At 43.1% G+C, this 15,541-nt stretch overlaps 1 protein-coding gene across 3 annotated transcripts in view; it reads left to right on the forward strand.

The window, feature by feature from the left end:
* The first annotated feature begins 14 nt into the window (after window positions 1-14).
* The window catches only part of kank1a (KN motif and ankyrin repeat domains 1a), a 53,094-nt gene continuing 37,567 nt past the window's right edge, over window positions 15-15,541 (forward strand). Inside the window, exons 1-2 of one of the 3 annotated variants that reach the window (XM_064296604.1) lie at window positions 15-225; window positions 14,062-14,173. The gene's annotated coding sequence lies outside the window, so the exon portion shown is untranslated. Of the gene's footprint in view, window positions 226-626; window positions 650-8,200; window positions 8,350-14,061; window positions 14,174-15,541 lie in introns of those variants that run through there. The other 2 variants (XM_064296607.1, XM_064296605.1) reach the window with 2 other exon arrangements.

Raw genomic sequence — 15,541 nt, forward strand, 5'->3', positions numbered from 1 at the left:
CTGGTGGCGGACACACAAACTACAAAGAGAAGAGTGAAAGAAAGATATAGGCTACGGGACTCGGTAGTGTGGGTGGTCATTGTTTAGTTTGGCGGACAACAGTGGAAAAATCACCTATAGAAAGTTTACTAACTAGCTCGCCTGAGAGAGTGGTATTTTTCGTTTAAATGAAAAACATCCGCATCGTGGTAAACAATTGAAGCATCTGCATTTCACCGAGACGAAGTGAGTAGCTAATCATTTAATACGCTGTCTTTATATGTTTGCTAATCATGTAGCTATAGGGCAAAATGCATTCTGCACGACCCGTGTGGTTTATTGAATCCTTATAGAATAGTAGCAAATGCATATATAGTACTGAATGTAAAGCATTGCATTTTCTAAAGATTAACTGCAGTGCTTACCTTTAAAGTCAAATATTTCAAGTTTGTTGTGAAACCTTAACTTAAAACATAGTTGTTTTGCCGCGAATGCTACTAATCGGTTTGGCTGTCGTTAGTTAGTTGTGGAAGTGTGTCGGTCTGGTCAGTCGCGTCTGCACCTGTTAGTTTTCTGTTGACTAGGTAGTGAGTGCACATGTAGCTTTGTGTTTTCAAACGAGAATAGTTGAATCGATGGTGAAAACCCGAAGGCTTCAATGAAATGGAAGGTATTTATGACTCAAAGCGTTTCCCACTCTTATTACTTTATGATATACATTTTTTTCTGTTCACAACCTAATGAAGACTGTGTATCATGCCAAAGCCCCACCATGCCGAGTGGATATCTCTCCTCACCCAAAACTAACTGTTGGAAGTCATTAATGTTGTTGTGGCAGCAGAAAATAGCAGCTTTATAACAGGATATGAGCACAACTCAGTTATGTGCAAGGGTAAAGTCACTGTAGCCTACATTCAAATGATTTGAAAATGATGCTTCATAAAATGTGTTTTATTGGATGTCCCAAACACACTGTGTCTGTGGTCCTTAAAATGCTTAGTAAATTCATTTCCGCTCATGTTCTATTCACTTTAAACTATCCTAAGAGGAATTTGTGTATGTACACAATTCTAGTCTATATAAAAGTATCTGGGGTCAGTACCCTTGCTTACCATGCATTTAGCCTAATTCTCAGTGGACAGTTCCTTTCGTCTTACCGTTTGTGTATACTTGGGACATTTGTTTTTCCAGTAGCCATCAGAGGTAGAACATCACAAACATGTAAAAGTAAGAATAACAGGTTAAGTACAGAGCTTCAGTTCTGTGGACTTTTTTTTTTTTGTTGTCTAGTGAACCCCAGTTGGAAACTGCTAAGCTATGAGGGCCCCTGGCCCCAAACTGCCCCCTGCTACCAAGTGTCATGTGAAGAGAAGGGGTAACCTAGGAGGGTGATATAGAAAATCGAATGCAACACTTATACACTGTCACCATTACTTTCCATTGAAAGGTACAGGTTTCTGTGAATATGAGTTCAGTGGCGTGCATTCTGTTTTCATAATGGTTTGACAGACACCGTATAAAAGTTTAACCGATATCTCCAGCTCAGCCTGTGATGCGCTGCATGGGCTTGTTTCTCGAAGATCTGAAAGCAACCTGAGAGAAAAAAACCAATCCTGCTGCTGTGTTTCACTTCTGCCTTTTATCTGTTTGAATCAGTGTGGCTATTTTTGTGGCGTCCTCCATCTTTTTTTACATTTCTTTTAACCATTTTTCTACTCTCTAATTTTGGAACGCCTGGAAGTAATTTTAGGCCTGTCACATTTTTGCAATAACCTTCGTCAATTCTGGAATTCAGAATAGCAGGGCTGCCCTTCTGAAAAAGTGTGGCCAGCCACCAGCTGAGCTCAACAGTCACCACGCGGTGAGCACTCAGCTTTGGTGGAAAGTGGGAAAAAGTCAATTTAATTAAGGACTATTCACTATCAATTATGGCTTGATTCAGGTATTTTTGGAAGATTAAAGAAAAAAAAACCTTATTTCCTATTTTCCCGTTGGGCAGAATTACAACTTAATCTGGATTGTTTCCTCTCTTAATTTCTTTCTTTATGAAGATTAATTATTCATCAACACAGTGGGAAAAGTTATTGCACAGCTTTTATTTATTTCTTCTTTTTTTGTTGTTGAAAATGTGATTATAACAGGAACTTTTTTGAGAAACAGATATAACAGGATGTGTCATGGAATAATGTTGAATTTCTAGTCAATTAACAGTTTTCCCCCTTTCTTTCCCCTTACCTATAAGGGTCTGATCTAAAGTTGACAGTGCTCCTCTGTGTGTATAGTCAAGGTAGCAGAATATAAAGTTTGGTCATCCACAGGGTGTCAGTTGCACAATGTTCTTTTCTGAGGCCTTGCTGGGCAGAGACCCTTCTGAATTTGGAGATTTTCCCAGCGGTACAAAGAGTTTGGTTTCATCTCTAATCATATGCTAGCCTTTGATAATTTAATAACGGGAGGCAATATCAAAGAACGAGGTCCTGCTTGGCCCCCTTTTTTGCCATTTAATTCCCCTTTTCATCATTTCAGAATAATCAGATCTGGCTTTCTCACCAGTCTATAATTCCCCAGCGCTCCAATCACGCCTCTGCCCGTCAGCAAATGGCTGTACGGTCTGACGGAAGAGGCTTTTTGCAGCTCTTTACGCACTTCGAGCCCAAGACCAAAAGGTAGGCGAGGATTACAGAGCTGAAGCCTTGAAGGCCGCAGCCCATATTGTGCCTGTCTGCGCCTAGAACTTTATTTTGAGTAGGCTGTTTCCAGAAAGTTCTACTGAGTTGAGTACACTTGGATTTACTTTATGCCTTTGACACCCAGGTTATGAGGACATAGCAGTGTGCACATTCTGGGTGGATAAGCCTCGGCTGCTGTAGCACGGTTTTCTCAACCAGCGTATGTTTGTCGTGGGCATACATTCCTGCGGCATTTTCTCCTTGAAGAACCAGCCTCCAGGCCTCGCCAAAGTACATTGGCGTAACCCAGGGGAAAGCGCCGGGTGGTGTTGGTTTGGCGTATGGACGCTCTCCCGGAGGGCGGGGGAGTGTACGTAGCCTACATGTTTAAGTACGGCCCCTGTGGACACATGGGCCGAGGCTCCGAAATTTACGCCTTGCTGTGAATTCGGCGCAGGCTGATCAAAGCCCCGTCTGGCCCCGAAGGGGCCTCGTTGTAAAATGGCTCCATCAGCCCGTGTTAGTTTAGGGGAAATTACTTCCACTTTGCTGCTTGGTTAGAACTGTTTGCTCATCTAATCTGCCCTTGCCATGACTGTGTTTCCGTAATCCCCCTCAGCGGAGGGGAGACTCGGTCTTTACAATGTGAGAGACACCGGGGACAGACTCTCCGGCTCAGCTGCTTTGAGTGGTTATGCAAGATACACGCAACAAGTGAGGTGTGATCTAAATCGGACCAACAGAAGCTTGAGCAAAGGTTGGTCTGAGATTGTATTATTTGAGTGGCTTGGAAATTAAAGTGGGAGTGGAATAATACACACTCCATATAACTTGACAAGTACAAAGGTGGAGAAATATAACCAACTGCTCTGTTATGCTTGAGTTCCTGCAAAGTTTTAAAAAGGCCGTGCGTGTGGAACTTTGAGAGAGGTTAGATTTTGAAACTTGAAACATTGTGAAGATTAGGTCTGTTTTACTGGTCCAGGGTGACATTTCTGGCCAAATAATATTCGAACGCGACTGTGCAGCTATAGAGAGGGTTGATTACATTTGTTGGTTCATTCCTGAAAACCATAAAGCAGGTGATTGCAGTTCAAGTTAGTGTAGATTTCCTACGCTATGGTTTAGAAATCACATCCACTGTCACAGAAAGCAGAGAGAGCTGGGTGACAAATGGTGACAATTATATGGTGAAAATAGGGAAGTGTGAAAAATGTTGGCAGCAATGGTATGCCAAAGAAAAAATAATCACTTTTTGGTACGGAATCCCCATACCGCCCATTATATGATTCAAAAGAACAGGCTGTCCCTGTGAACTCCAGGGAACAGAACTTCCTCAGCCTCTCCAAAGCTGAACAATGAACGAGGAATTCTCTCGTCAGTGGGTGTGTCATTCGAGAAACAGTCGGACGGAATAGAATGAAAATCCTATTTGTCTAGTGGTCACGTGTGACTTCGCCAACCGGTCACACTGAAGAAGGCAAACACAGCGCTGTTAGCACTGCGCAGAACATTGTTCAGCTTTGTGTGTGATGCGTTGGCCTGTGTCATGCCTGCATTAATGTGAGCATAGCACAATTACTGCTTTAGTCTGAAAGGGAAAATGAAGCGTATTGTGTTAATGTGGAAGGGGGAATTGGACTGTAGTGTTGGTGGGTTGATAGTGAGAGAGGGAGTGTGGGGGGAGAGCAACATCACACTATTATTTTGAGTAAAAGTTTAAGCTGTGCAGTGACATTCACCATTAATAGGGTTGTTGAACACCTTGCAATGAAAAAACAGGGTCTAGTAGATTGAAAGTGGATTGAAAAATAGAAAAAAAGATAGCTGGGGGGGTTACTTAGGTGTGTTAAAAAAGACAAAGCAAGCATCCTCTGTCCCGATCAGGTGATCCCCCCCATGTGATGGGCTGGTAGCCAGGTTAACACTGGCATATTTGCAAAGAAATTTACCAGGAAGCGATTATCTGATGATCAAAGCCCTGACTGGATTTGACACATCTCGTTAAGCCCCAACTTTCTGGATTTACAGGTTTTAAAATGAGGCTGATTGGGCTTCACTTTAAGGAACTACTGTGCATCGCCTAAGTCACATGTCCTCAAGAATGACTCTGCAGGCTCCTTGTGAAGTTACTGGAAGTAGCCTATATGAGAAACAAAAAAGTGTATTAAAAGTATGATTAAATTATTATTTATGAAGATGATACAAGTGTACTGTACTGACAGTGATGTAACTTAATAAATTGTCTGTTCTGTAATTGCTTCTCTCAAGGAAGTCATTGTAAGTAATGATTACAGCTACTTTATTCCTCTTTCAAATTATAGCATTGGGAAGCAGAGATAATATTGTGCAAAGACATTTTTCATATTTTTCCAAACGGTTGGTATAGCATAATTTTCTTCATAAGAATCATTTTTATCATATTAAGTCTTTTTTTTTAATAAAATTTGGGAAACAAAATTTCAGTGCTGTCCACTACACATTTTATATTATGCAGTTCCTATTCCAGCTTCAAGGCTGCATTGACTTATAAGGTCAATTTTCATTATATTTGGCAAATAAGAGCCAATCCGGTTCCTGAGCTGAATTGGTATCGACCAATCAGGGCGATGTTCAATTGTTACAGGGGATTCAGCCGCATTTGCAACAGAGGGCCTTAGTTAGAACCTTGAAATCAGATGACTGTAACAACCAGTGAAACCAATCCACATTGTCCTCCCTCTGGCCTTCACCCTGGAGGACGGCTCAGGTTACCAACCTCTATTTCAAGTGCCGCACACGGTCTCCACAATTCACGGCAAGCCTGTGTCCTTTGCTTCTTCAGTATTCACAATGTAGCTACATATAAGGAGACCTTCTATTAGACAAGAAAATGGTTCTCAAAATTAGTATTCTGAATGAGCTGAGAAGATGTAGCAATAGCCTTTTATATAACCATTTATATAACCAAAAACACCTGCTCTTTTTTTCTTAGAAGCAGACCAAAAGCCGTCATCATTCCACACTTAAGCATAACTAGTTTAACTGCACATTCTTCCTGCTTAATGAAATGGAATTCTGGGTGCAAGCAAAGGTTACAGAATGCTAACTTTTAATTTTGGGGGGGCGGGGGAGAACATTCCAAAAAACCTACACTTCAAAGAGTTAAACTTGCAGAAGGTTGGTAGTGCACACATGGTCTGTGGCGGTGCAGGAGAGCGGGTCGGTCTCTCTCGCTTGGGATTACCCAAGCCGCGACACCCACGCCACCGTGCCACAGAGATGTTTTTGTTCTTCGTCATGTTAAGCCCTTTCTTCAACAGCCCAAACTTTTGAAATTTTAATCACGGGCCATTCATTTTTGAAATTATAACCGCTAACACTTTCAGCGCTAAAGCCACATAATCAGATCCTTCCAAGTTAGTTTTCAAAGCACTAGGAAGGGTAAAATGTATAGCTAGTAATTTTGGGGTGTCCGTTTGATGTGTAAGTTCCTCCTTCCATCCTCTCAAGGTCTTCCCGCTCTTTTACTGCATAGTTCGATGCAGCACTTACTATCTCTTTGAAAGTTCACCATTTGCTACACCATTTGCCCTGGTGACTCTTCCACTAGTGAAAGTCTTTTTTGGTGGAATGAAAACCTAGAAAAAAAACAGACACTGTTTGAACAACCTTGGGGGGAAGGATGGAAATGGAGACTCCTTTAAGTTGAACAGAGCCTTGAAAGACAACATGAAAAGATTTCAAAGGACTTCAGGGACCAAACCCAGCCTAAAAGCCAGTCTCAACTGCAAATTGCAATGAGTGTAGGTACATTAAAAAAAAAAATTAAATAACAAGTATCGGAAAGAATTAAAGAAGAAATGACACATGGTAAAACAAAATTCAAAGCATCAAAACACAAATTTAAATATGAAATTTTTAAAATTAAACTTCAGTCTCTGAACTACTCTCTTTCACGGCTTTTTAAAATGCGATTGCATGCTTTTAAACAAGGTGTATTGTGTCTGAAGTACACCTCTCAGCTATTGCGAGGGTCTTTAGGTCTTACATTCCCCGCTTTGAAGTTTTCTTTGAGAAAATGGCAACATAACAATCGAGTCAAAAAACAAATAGAAATAGACCTGGTGAAACTGTGTTTTTAATTTAATTGAGTTTGGCACTTACCTTCCACATTTGCTTGTCCACATATAGCCTAGTTACTAACAAGTTAAAGCTTAGTTTTATGATCATCCTGGCTAGTCACATTTATTTATTTTTACTTTTAACAAAACTAAAGTGGGTTTTCATAAATAAATCTAAAACCTTCAGTTGACTGGTCTTGTTTTTCCATTGCACGGTGGAGGGGTGAGGTGGGAGCGGGGGAAGGGGTTTGATATTGTGTCCTGTTGAAGTAGGTGCTCTTCAGGCTTGGACAGCTGTCCGATTCCCATGGCGGAGATACAGTGAAGGCATTGTGGGTTGTCTGACCTAGCCAATCAGGAGCACTGTGAAGACCTGCTAAAATAAACCGCCCTTTAATTCCGCCTTGAAAAGATGCCCTATGGGAAAGTTTTACGGCACGCTGCTTGACTAGGGTCGTTATAATTGAGTGTTTTGATAGCTCTTGTTGATTGAGTGAAGTCTGTATAGGGCAAGAGAAATGCCAAGTGCGGAGCCCAATTAGTTACTTCTGTACTATGCAGTGCGATACTATACTATACTTGTGGTTAAAGTTCACGGCGCTTGGAGTGAATTTTCTGTAGCCATGCAAAATAAGCTTGGCAGACCCTCATCCCCCACTGTTATCATTGAATTTATTCACGGAGGCTAATTGCATGAAAAAAGAGAACCTGAAAGGAAGGTGGCCTGAATGCACACGCTTCGTAGTTTGGGAAAAGGCACAATCAGGCTCATCCAAAATTATTGTCTTTGCACAGCGGGATTTTAAAACTTACAGTGGGCTGTTGAAAGTTACCCTTGACCAATTAAATTACGCTGCCCTGTCCTGTGAAGTCTAATGACTTTGAAGTACTCTTAATGTCTGGAGTATATTGAAGGATGGAAATGCCTGCAGTGTTGAATATGAAACTGAACATAGGCTATGGCTAGCCTATGAAAAACAAACAAGATGACTGCCTTGAAGCTCTTTGAGAAGCAAACTGCAACTTCTCACGTAAATTATACATTTCCATATCTAATGGACTGTTGCCTAACTTACATTGCATGCAATGAGCCAATTTCTTTCCCTTTAGGCAGCAAATGTTCTGAAATACATTTTTAAAAATGCGCAAAAATAGGTGATACCTCTCAGTCTAACGATGCAGTGAATTATGTTTGTGACGTTTGGCTGCAGGCAAAAGAGGAAAAAACGTAGAAACGGTTGTGATATAATATGCGCGGATTTCGTACGGATCGCGTTTGCCCTAATGAGGAGGGAATCGCGTTCGTCGGTGCCCCAGGCGGAGTAGTGGCGCACTGAGGAATGCGTACGTCCGCGCTCTGGGGGGGCGGGGGACTCGCGCGAGACCTCGCTCGCTCGCCCGCCGGGGCCGCCGCGGTCCTCACGTGTCAGCTGCGAGGCGCCCGTGTCCCAATCCTTCCCAGCGCGCTCGGGTTACCGCTCTGCCTCTGCCGAGGGGTTACCGTGCCGACACTGCGCTGTCAGTGCCGCGGGAACGGAACTGAATGGGTAATGCGCTTTAAGGCTGGGGCTAAGCAGCGCCTGGGAGAGCACGGCACGGTGAGTTTTTAACCCTTTTACCTCCCATTTTGGTCCCTTTGAGGTTTTTCATCACTGTGGTGTTTATGGGTAGCCTAATCGTCATTTTTGTGTAATACTTGTGTGCAAAGCACGGGAATTACTTTTGAGATCGGCTGCTGGGCTTTGTGTATTGTTTGTTCTGTGCAGTAGCTTTTAAGCTTTGCCTTGTAATGGGTGCCCAGTTACAAGTTTATCCATGACCCATTTGAATTGAGTGCAGTGCCAAAAACTTGAACTACACATTTTAACTGAACTGAAACTACAATTTCACTGTACATTTAAATCATGTAAGTTTGCAACTGTGCCTGTTCAAAGAGAAGTTTAGACTTTTTTTCTTTTAAACAAAGTGAGTCCATACTGGGTGGATGAGTGAATCCCCTCCATGGTTCCTCTAACACTTTAAGATTCACACGAAAGCTCCCTATAATTACAGCTCTTTGAAGGAACCCAGGCTAATTCGTTTTATTTTTTCTCTGCTCTCTGGGTGTGAGCCCTGGGGGGGAGGGGGGGTTTTGGGTTGGGGGTAACGTGCTGTTTCTCACGCGCAGCATCAAGGGTCCGGTGCGCCTCTTCCTCCTCCCTCATAAAGGGGCCTGTGAAAGTTGCCTGGGTTGGCATAAACGAGGAACCCGAGCCGTCCAAGAAAGTGCCGGTCCGGGCCCTGCCAACCGCCCCCGCTTCCCCGAACAGAGGGGGGGCTTGTCCGCAGCTGTTGGCGGATTTAAATTCTGACCGTCGCGGGACAGCTCTCGCATAATGAAAGGGGTCCTCGAGGGCGCACTGGGGGTCCTCGTTCCGAATTGGGAAGAAGTTATTCTCGCGAACGACTGCGCGGGATGACTCTTCTAATATTGGTGCAGTTTTTTTGTGTGAGTTTGAGGGGATTTGTTTTTCAGTCATTCACAAGTCCTCCTGCTGAGTTTTGGACCACGAGTGTGCTACTTTCAGCTGCATGAGTTTGGCCTGCCAGCTTTAGTTTTCCTCAGAACAGTGTGACAGCTGTTATTTTTCAATTAACCGTTGAATCTAGAGTGCACTTTGGGTCTGGTTTGTTCTGTTTGCACTAAAGATTGGCTTCTGAGTAAGACTGGCTTCTGAGCTATTCTCGTCAGCGGTGAACCCCCCCCCACTCACAGACCTTATAGGAGAGCCTCTAAATGAGACACCCTTTAATCTTGTGTCACCTCTTTAGACTGAAGGCTTCTTCTGCTATGCTTGGTTCACTGATTGAGGGTTGCACCAAGCAAACCCCCCCTTGGGGGATCGTATTTTAATCACTGTGCAATAAATTGAAGTGTTCCACCACTTCTCAGCCACGTGGGAGGTGGTTGCAGTTTTTGTGGGACTGGAGCTGGCTAAACAAAATTTTAGGCCGCAGAGCAGCATTTTTGTATCACAGGTCAATGACCCTTCTCTCTTAGCTTGAGGTGAGATACATTTGTCTATTGTGTTCCAATGTCAGGTGTTTTTTGCCAGTATTTTCCGCACTCATGGTCAAACCTTTCTGCAGCATTGGCTTGTTTCAAAGATGCGTGAATTTCACTGACCCCCATGATTATATCTGGTGGGTCCTATATTTAAGACCGGTTGGAATTGTTCACACTTTGAAAGGATCTCAGTTGGCACAGGAGCTCTGTACAGTTCAGTCAGTGTAGCTCAGCAGCGCAGCGTTAGCTTAGCATTTGCGGTTTTGTGCCTGGTTTTCAGCCTGCGCTGAAGCCCTGCCGATAATGGCCGTCTCAGGTTTCTGTTTTCGCAAATAAAGGGGGGAGGCTCACCTTGGCAACGGGCTTCCCTGTCGATGCGCTCTTCGCATCACGGAGCCCCGTCCGAGGGAGGACGGGTCCTGCTCAAATGGCCGAGGATGGCGCGTAGGCCCGTTAGCGTCCTAGCGCGCAGTCCCGCTAAACTGGTTTATGCACCAAGAGTTTTCCTGGATGACTCTTTAAAAGTTTTCTCTCAAAGGGGCCACAGCCACCCCCAGGCTTTCGAACAATGCGGCAGTAGGCATATTGGATGTCTGTTTGCGGAAGGAGTGCCTGTCTGGCCTGGTGCTTTGGCGAGCTGTAGGTTATGCGCGGTTAGCAATTTTGCACCGCGGCCTAGCTGAGCTGCGAAACCTTGACATTGTGACCGTATTTTGCACACACTGTCCGATGAGAATGTCTTGCATGTTTTAAACTGGGGAGTCTTGTAGACAGGTCCACTGCAATAAGAGAAACATTAGCAGAAACTGCCAAAAGTTAAAAAATAAAATCCACCTTGAGTTTGTTGTTGAACATTAATTAAAAAATAACCCCACCTTCTTTCATTGGTCACCATTGTATACGACCTCACTGTAGATTATGTAGTGTTTCTCATATTGTTCATGTAAAGTCTGAGATCAGTGGTGCTAAACTGGAACTGATATGCAAATGGTTGCGTTGTCAGTAGGATGCAATAAGTGAAAGCAAGTCAAGTCAGTCTTTGTTTTTAGCAGGATGGTCAGTCCATTACAGGCAATGATGAAGAGTTTTAATCTGCACCCTGAGGTGTATTGCATCTTCACTGAGCAGGGCCATCAGAGAGGGAATTAGCTTAAAGTACCAGCTGTGCTGCAGCATTGTGGATCTTCATCATTTTCCTTATTAATCTGAAGGCCAGAGAAGGAGAAATGGAGGGCTTCACTCCCCTAAAGAGTAAAGGCGAGAAGTACCTGAAGTTCACCTGAATTCATCACCACAGAGACGTGGCATATTGCTCAAAAGCTCTCTCTATTTGTCAGCTCATTTTTTCATGTGCCATATTTTAAAAAATCTTTATTTGGGATTTCCACAATGGTTGTAAATGTTTTTGACCTCTCCGAAACTTCAATATGAAGGAGAACCAGATAATAGGCTCCGCCCAATGCTTCAGCATTCACTTTTTAAAGTTAGTTAAGTCCGGTATATTTCAGCATACATTCTACGAAATTGGTTGGAGTCATCAGCATTACTTCTTGGTCGTTTGTTCTGCTTGTGTGCAATAATTTTTTCAATGATGGTATTGCGAATTTGCATATGAAAGGATTCATTTAGTGCTGTCTTTTGGATTTGGTATACTCTGGATTATTGCCACTCGGTCACTGACCTCATAACAGTTTGTGTTCTTTGTGGCTAATGTTACCGTAATGGCTGACCTTGTGCCCTTAGACGCTGGATGCAGGGTAATAAAGTAATGTTTGCCCCCCTCTCTGGGCGAGAAGCTCAGCTTTTGCTGACTCATCTGGCGATGAGCGTCGATGGACGTTCCGTGAATGGAGGGCCTTGTTTCTCTGGTCTGCCCCGAACCGTGGATATGAGCTGCTAATCTCCGAGCGTTATCATGAAGCGAAGCTGACATTTGAGAACAGGACGGACCGTGCCCAGGTAGCACCTGTGTCGGCGAGTCCGCCCTTCTGCCGCAGGGTCACATGGGAGCCTCTGGCCACATCAGTCGCTGTTTTTTCTCCCAATGGCCAATTGCAGCTTGCGGTGTGTCCTGCTCAGTTTGGCTGGGAGAGCACTAGCATGTGCTTCCTTCATTAGTTAGCCTATGTATTTAAAAACTAATAATAATAATGCAGTCCAATATTAGAGAGGTGGAAAACATGTCCTGAAACATGGAAGAAGCACCCAAATTTACCGATTTCACACAGTAGTTAATGAACATATTGGTCTCCATTTAAAGCCCTTTTTTGCTGTTTGCCCCTGGTGCTTTTGCTCTTAATTTGAAGGTTTTTGTGAGGATGTCAGTTGGCCCCTGCCCCACTGTGTGCCGCAGGCCTTTCAGAGCCTGGACCTCAGCAAAACCCCTCTTCACCAAATACAGCTGTGTTCTGAAAGAGCCACACAGCTTGGTGTCTTAATTAAAAATTCCTCCGCCTTGGGACTTGGCCAGAGTGGCAGCCTTCGGGTACAAATTACACTCTAAATTAGATTAAAGGGGAACTCCGGACAAAAAAAAAAAAAACCATAAAATTTGATACGCTTTATGTTATGGACCAGGTGCTCACATTGCTGAGAGAACTGAGCGTTCTAAACCATGTCATGGAATTGTCTATCGCCCTCAGACAATGATGTGCTCAGTGGTTGCTTCCAGGAGGATGTTTTCATTAGAGTGGATGGAGAAAAGACTGCTTCCCATCTTATGTTGGTGTCTCCCTTACTGCCAGAGATAGGTCTCTGATCCCTTGGAACCCTAAGAACCATGTAGAAAAACATCCTTTGCATATCAGTATGGGGTTCCCGCTTTATGTTTTGTTTGGACGGCATTGGTGCAAAGTCTAAAGTTCACAGTATTAAGTAGACAGTCGAACCACAACAAAACCAAAGGTTTCACAAATACTGTGTGAATGAGGAGCACGTCCAGACCACTCGCTCACCAGAGTGTGGTTCACTTGGACGCAATCATAATGCTCAATTACAGACTCTTATAATGATGCAGAATGAGGGCCTTGAGTCAGCCTGATGTTCATGCACAAAGGAGGGGAGTAGGTCTCAGTGTCCCTGTAAATACCTTATTAAACCTGCTTTTGTAGTTGTTCCAATGACATTCAGTATGCCCTTATTATACATCGCTTTGGACAAATGCATCTCCCAAATAAATGAAATGTAAATACTTTGAGGAGTAAGCATGACAGGCTTGTATTTTGAGAGATGCACTACTTAATTTGATCGGTGATCTGTGGTCATTCACTAAGACTGTATGCTGCTTCATTCTCATGCACTCCTATGCAGGAAGGTCATAATCATTTATTATTAATTAACTTTATAGGGGAGAACGTGCTTGTGTGTGTGTGTGTGCATCTGTGTGGTCATCAGTTTGTATGTATACAAGAGTGCTGTAATATTTTTTAGCAAAAAAAAAGGACTCTGTCAAAAATGGAACTTTATCAATCTACCAATGTGGACACCCATTGATATTTTATAATAAACAGATTATGGACTCAGATTATGGGCTTGAATTAACCTGAACACTTGCTAGGCTTTGACTTGGCAATGAACTCTGGGAGCTTGAGGCAAGGGCAGCACTGAAATGGCTGCATATTCCCCCAAAGAAAGAAGCCGAGTAGATTTCTGGCTCTCCCTCCAGCCTCTGTGGCAGTGACCCCGGGTCACAATGTAACTACTGTCTGCTCCCTGGAGATCAGTTATTACAGAAATATGATTCCTGAAGGGGCACGAGCTCCCTTCTTTTCAAGTCAGAACAATTGATTATATATTGTGGGCTGATGACATGTTAATACTTTTACAGCCTTTTGACCTGCCGACCCCTCGTTTTGTTCCACTGGAATGCATTGTAAGACGACATTGACTCTGTGGTCTGTTGTAGAGGAGTTAAACGGTTTTAACAGTGGTGCTGGAGTTGATGCATGTGATGTAATTCTTTATGTTCTGGCCTCTTGTAATTGAATCTCAAAATGCTACTACCTTAACTTAAAGAATGTAGGCCTGTATGGAAACCCAACTACATTAATGCTGTGATCACGCTTTTCAGTGTTAAGTGTTTTAAGGACATTATTACCAATGGCAAACATTATCTCTGGATAAACTGTCGTATGTAGCCTTACTGCTCTTGGTATGGCTTTTATAGTGGGTTGCTGCTGTGATTTCCTGTGATCACAGAAGTGATGATAAAAAGATAAATGAGGTTTTTTCCTCCCCATTTTGACCGGCTGTCTTGTGTTCCCAGGTCCTGATGTCTGTCCTATGAAACGGATTCTGTCCTGCTCCACCGGCCGGTCTGGAGATCTTGGCGAGATCTGAATTTAGCGAGCATTCCTCTCCTCTCCTCTCCTGGCCAGGTGAGTCGCATCAATCTCTCTCTCTCCCTCTCTTTCTCTCTCTCATTCTCTCCCCCACCCCTGTCTCTCACACACAAACGCAGATGCGCAAACGCGTCCTTTCTCCCCACATTCCCCATTCACGCGTTTTTGGCTTTCTCACACACGCCGCTTTAGCTTCTTCATTTATTGACACTCCGGATTAGCCTCCTCCCTTTGAGACGTGACTTGTGGAAACGCAGGGCTGACATGGGATGTGGCAGTCGCCTGATGGGCCTTTTCACCCCATAGCTTTAGTTTAAGCCTAAGCTTGAGTTCGGGCTCATTGTGTTTGAGCCCCACAGGGCAGCACACAAAGCAAGGATGGGCTTTCCACTTGAAGTAAACACAGAGATATGTGAGGCTGTTTTTCTGTTTTTTTTTTTTGTTTGTTTTGCTGAGATTCTTTGGGGGGGTTTTTGTTTATAGGTTTCAGTTTTTTGCAAATCATGTACCAAGAAAGATGCAAGTAATCGAGTTTCTTCTTCACGTTCCCCAGTAAAGTATTTGAAATGAAATTGAACGCCACAATAATCATGTTCAAGGAGAATATATTTTTTTCTATTACTTTATGCTCATTTCTTGCATCCGGAATGGCTCTTCCACTCGGCCCTGAATACACAAAACAACAATATAGATAAATCCCCCGAACATTTATATATGGGTTAATGTCAACATTATTCAGTGTTTTCCATTGTTTTTAAAATTGCATAAAAGATTAAAAGATTCAGAAGGTCTGTATTATACATTAATGATATATACATGATTACATTGTATGTTAGTCTCTGGGTGGACCTTACAGAGGCCAAATGAAATCAAATAGTTAGGCTATAGCTTTTCATCAGTTTTTTAGGTATGTATTTTAACACAAAAACAAAAACAGGTGAGAGAAGCTATAAGCCAATTGGCTATTTTAGCTACAGCATTTGGAAATTGCAGGTAATTTGCACCAGGCAATTTGTTTATAAAATAAGTCGTTCTTTCACCCACCTATCTCTGCAGAAAAGGTAGAGATGTGGTGGTTGAAGTGGCCATGCTCTGTTTTAATGACTTCCTCTTCTGCTCAAGTTTATGCGCAAAGACAGAGGTCCTTTGTGACCGTGCCGGTTACATGAATGGGATTCCGGGTGCTTCCGACACATTGTCAACCGCAAGACCATCTCGTCCCGGGCCTTTCAGCACAACTGCGACCCAAATTCTGAATCAAACAGACCTCACGGAAAAGCTGCTGTCCTTATCTGAAACTTAAATCAGAACTCGACACAATGTTTTGATTATTCAGACCATTTGCATTGATCGTAAGAATGGATCAATCGGAGATTTAGTTTTTGGTTAATAAAATTATGTTGC

This window comes from Anguilla rostrata, chromosome 10 (genome assembly GCF_018555375.3).
Source record: "Anguilla rostrata isolate EN2019 chromosome 10, ASM1855537v3, whole genome shotgun sequence".
NCBI lineage: Eukaryota > Metazoa > Chordata > Actinopteri > Anguilliformes > Anguillidae > Anguilla > Anguilla rostrata.